The sequence below is a fragment of the Mus caroli genome, unplaced genomic scaffold (assembly GCF_978045245.1).
Source record: "Mus caroli unplaced genomic scaffold, Mus_caroli_1 scaffold_5, whole genome shotgun sequence".
Lineage (NCBI taxonomy): Eukaryota > Metazoa > Chordata > Mammalia > Rodentia > Muridae > Mus > Mus caroli.
This window is the reverse complement of record NW_028227260.1, coordinates 93,559,629-93,564,677: the sequence shown is the minus strand read 5'-3', so window position 1 is coordinate 93,564,677 and position 5,049 is coordinate 93,559,629. Positions and strand designations below refer to the sequence as shown.

Genomic DNA, 5,049 nt, shown 5'->3' with positions numbered 1-5,049 from the left:
GCTGGACTTTTGAGCTGACAATAATAGTCCCCTAGAAACAGATCTCTAGTGTTTGAACAAGATGGCAATGCTGCTCCCACTTGTGCAAAGGAAATGGAACCTGGTTCCTCTCTGAATGCCAGGGTACTGAGGTGGGATAGGAGGAAGGAGGATGGGATGGGGGCTCTGAAGGGGAAACTGGGAAAGTGGATAACATTTGAAATGTAAGTGAAGAAAATATCCAATTGTGGGAACTAAAAAAGGGGGCCCTGGGGAAGAGGAGGAAGTGGGGAAGGCCCCCCGCTCTGTCAGAGTTCCAACTATGCTCTGGACAGATAGGTGTGGGAAGGCTGCCTGACTCTTCCCACTCAGCCCCTGGTGGGCATACAAGCCTCTGACCTACTTTTCGGGAGGTGGCCAAGGGGCAGCTCAACCTGGGAGCCCATGGGCTACTTTCCTAAAGTCCCAGGGTTATGGGAGAGAAGGATGAGGGAAGAGAGTTTCCCACACCTGCTAGAGTAAACACAGTGGATCTTGACTGGAACATAGGAAGGCCTTCTATGAGGAGATTAGAAACAGCTCATTAGGAGAACAGAAGTGGATGCTCACAGTCATCTATAAGATGGAACACAGGGCTCCTAATGGAGGAGCTAGAGAAAGTACCCAAGGAGCTAAAGGGGTCTGCAACCCTATAGGTGGAACAACAATTGAACCAACCAGTACCCCCAGAGCTCGTATCTCTAGCTGCATATGTAGCAGAAGATGGCCTAGTTGGCCATCATTGGGAAGAGAGGCCCCTTGGTCTTGCAAACTTTATATGCCCCAGTACAGGGGAATGCCAGGGCCAAGAAGTGAGAGTGGATGGGTAGGGGAGCAGGGCAGGGGGAATTTCGGGATAGCAAGGTATAGGGGAATTTCCGGATAGCATTTGACATGTAAATGAAGAAAATATCTAATAAAAAAAGAGGATTAGATAGAGAACACAAAGTAAGGATAACCCTCTTTCAGTTCTAAAGAGAAGAAAAACTAGATCCATTTAAATGTTCTTTGGAATGACTCAAAGCTCAGATGTTTTCTTACCTTAATTTCACATCAATTAAACTTATAGCCTCTTAGATGACTATAGAAGTATGCTTTCTACTTTGCAGTATTTACTAATCAGAAAGCAAGCAAATGGTCTTAATTATATTGTCAAACACAAGAGAGAAACTTTACTACTCTGCCAAATCCATATTTCAAAAAATGATTTTTGCTGCTGGTTCTATCCAAACCTGAATTGTCCTTTAGACAGCTGAAGTAATTTACTAATAAATATATTGCCTCAAAAAAAAAAAAAAAAAAGGAGAAAGCCTATCCAATCCTCCCATCCTCCAAGTGTAGTGGGCCTTGATAAGCAGAGAATTCTATGGCTTTAGAGCTTTGTTATAGGAAGGTAGGAGAGAGAGAGAGAGAGAGAGAGAGAGAGAGAGAGAGAGAGAGAGAGAGAGAGAGAGAGAGAGAGAGAGAGAGAGAGCTAGAGAAAAGGTAATAAGAGGGAGAGAGGAGAGGAGAGAAGACAGGAGAGAGGAGTGAGGGGGTTAGAGTGAGAAGAGAGAGGTAAGTAAGAGAGCAAGGAGGGGCTGAACAGCCCTTTTTATGGTCTTTACTGTTGCTAGGTAACTGGGGAGGAGTTTAGCCTGAATGTCAGAAGCTTGAGCCATTGCCTACATGATTTCTAGTCATGCTTCTCTTGTGGGGGCTGTGGGGGGGCAGTAAATTAGGCAGGGTCCAGAGTTCCAGGAACATGAAAGAATGCCTACCTTGTCATGTAGATGAATTATCACCCTTCTGGGGTTCAGACCTCAGCTCAACTGGAGACCAGCTTGCCTGTGCATAGCATAATGCCCCACCCACATCCAATAAAAAAAAAACCTAAAAAAAAAAAAGAGCAGAAAATGCTTTTAACTCCAGAACCATCTCTCCAGCTAGTCCCCCAAAATTATATTTAAAAAACATACTTTGTAGAACAAATTTTCATCCTGGTAAAATTTCTGCTATGAATTTAAAAGTTTAAAACAAACTTTGGAATAGTCAGACATTTTATACCTATTCCTCATGGGCTCATATTTTTAATTCTCCTCAACTCAGAATACTTTATTCAAATGTAATATATTTTCACTTTTTAAAAAAATTTGGTAACAAGGAATAAAAAGAAATTCTTTTTTTTGAGGTTTCCCATCACATATGATTTATTTAGTCAATTTTTAAATTAGATATTTTCTTTATTTACATTACAAATGTTATCCGCTTTCCTAGTTCCCCCTCCGAAAATCCCCTATCCTCTCCCCCCTCCCCTGCTCCCCAACCCACCCACTCCTGCTTCCTGGCCCAGGCATTCCCCTTTACTGGGGCATAGAACCTTCATAGGACCAAGGGCCTTTCTTCCCATTGATGACCGACTAGGCCATCCTCTGCTACATATGCAGCTGGAGACACGAGTTCCTCCGTGTGTTTTCTTTGATTGGTGGTTTAGTCCCAGGGAGCTCTGGGGTTGCTGGTTAGTTCATATTGTTGTTTCTCCTAGGGGGCTGAATACCCCTTCAGCTCTTTGGGTGTTTTCTCTAGCTCCTTCATTGGGGATCCTGTGCTCAGTCTAATGGATGACTGTGAGCATCCACTTCTGTATTAGTCAGGCACTGGCAGAGCCTCTCAGGAGACAGCTATATCAGGCTCCTGTCAGCAAGCTCTTGTTGGCATCTGCAATAGTGTCTGGGTTTGGTGGTTGTTTATGGGATGGATCCCCAGGTGGGCCAGTCTCTGGATGGTCATTCCTTCAGTCTCTGCTTCATACTTTGTCTCTGTAACCCCTTCCATGGGTATTTTGTTCCCCCTTCTAAGAAGGATCAAAGTATCCACACTTTGGTCTTCTCTCTTGTGGTGGTTGGACTGCAGTGGCCAGATGGATGGTTCCACACAGGAATCGCTCCCTCAGACCAGATCTTCTGAGATGCAGACCCCATAGTTGTATGTATCTTCTAGACAAAGTCTCTGTGCTTTCTGGGGTTTCAGTGGCTGTTGCAGTTTCCTTCTCATCTTTAGGCTTCATGGCAGGAAACAGAAGTACTCCCTTGATTTTGTTGGAATCTGTGAGAAACATGGTGAGTCAACCTATACCCATGCCCCAGACAGCTGTTGGGGGCAGCCCATATTCCAGGGCAGTGCAGAAGTTTTCATCTGTGAACATGGCCTCATCATCACCAGCAACCTGGGCCTTGGCATGTTCTTCAAACATCTATTGCTGCCATATGGGATCATTCAGCTTAGTGTAGGCTTCTTAGGACAAACAGCTCAAAATGCTTAGTTAAATCCTCTTTGGAGTGGTGCCACTTTGGAGTGGTGCCTCTTTGGAGTGATCACAGATGAATGTAGGACTGATGCATGTCACTTTGAGGAATGTTCCAACAAGCTTATCAAGGAGCTTGACTGTGGTCCTAGGTGGGGGCCATTCAACAGCTTTTGCCAACTGGGGTCCTAGGTGGGGAGCATTCAACAGCTTTGCCACAGAAATATCAAGAAAATTCCAAGTTTCTTCCATTTCAAAGAGACTGGTTTCTGGCAGCTTCACACCTAGGGCTTTCTCAAACACTTCTACCATGCTCATTCTTCCAAAGGGTGGAGTGAAGTAAGTTCCACAGGCTTGGACTTCTGGCCTGTCTGGGCAGCAGGTGATCTTGTAACTGCCTGTAATGCCTTTTACCATCCCTGACAGCATCTTCTCTGTGATTTCCATGAGGTCATGATTGTCTCCATAGACCATGTAGAACTCACAGGTGGTGAATTCAGAATGTCAAATCAATCCCTTCACTCCAGAACTGGTGCCCAATTTTATAAACCTTGTCAATAGCACCAACAGCCAGCATCTTATGGTAGAGTTCTGGAGCAATTCTCATACATAAGTTCATTTTCCTGCTCATTGTGATAGGTGATGAAAGGCTCGGCTGAAACTCCCTCAGGGATGATGTTCATCATGGGAGTTCCAATGTCCAGGGATCCCAGCTCATCTAAGAAACTTCTTATATCTGTGATGATCTTTAGAGAAAATGACAAATTTCTGCCTCACAAACTCTTTCAGTATAAAGTCCAAGTATCTCTGAAGATACCTTGTTTCCTTGTCTCTGAAGGCCAAAGTGAAGCTGAGGTACATGTGCAAGCAGGGTTACAGAAGTGTGATCTCCTGGGGGATGGTGCTCAGCTCGCCCTTCTTGGTTTTCTCTGGATTACCCTCAACTCCAATTATGTCTCCCTGGTGCAGTTTGTTATTGATATGAACACATTCTTCCTCTGATTTATAATTCCTGGAGTTGGCCATGACTTGTAACTTGACCTCCTCTCCTCAAAGGTCATAGAAGATGAATTTTCCCCCAAAGACTCTCTTGGATGTGACCTGCCACTTATAAGATGACATTAGTCAGGTGATCCCCAGGCTGCAGGTGACTGTATTCTTGAATGAACTGAGTGAATGAGATGTCCACATGGTACTTGGGTGGGTATGAGTCCTCCTCACTGACCTTCAGCTGCTGGACTTTGGATCCTGTAATATTGATTTGGGTCCAGAGTCTCCTCCTCGGCACCCATACCAATGTCAGCAGTGTGGTTGGTGGTGGCAGCAGCAGTAGTCTGGTTTAGCTGTTTCTCATTGAGCTCTTTCTACTTGGCCTTTCTCTTCCAGTTTCTTCTCAGCTTTCACATGCCTCTTCAGCTCATTTTTGCTTAATTTCAACTCAACATCCACTTTGACTTTACTCTCCTGCAGTGTGGCCATTTTCCCCTCTCTGTATTCTCACGTTTGAAAGTCTTTTTTTTTATCGCCTCCTTATATTTGCTATATTATCATGTAAAAACTTATATTGTAAAAATGTTTATTTCCTGTTATGCCCTGAGACTATCACCTGACTGTTTTTCATTGTAGCCATCATAACACAATTAGTTCAACTACAATGATTCTGTTACAAAACCTTATACTTAATAAACATACAATATCTTTTGGGAACATGTTTTAAATGAGAAAAGGGGATTTTATTGACAAAATGA

At 43.8% G+C, this 5,049-nt stretch overlaps 1 pseudogene; it reads right to left on the bottom strand.

Moving 5' to 3' along the window:
• Positions 1-428: 428 nt before the first annotated feature.
• LOC110286246 (lysine--tRNA ligase pseudogene) lies at positions 429-4,780 on the bottom strand (annotated as a pseudogene).
• Positions 4,781-5,049: the final 269 nt, after the last annotated feature.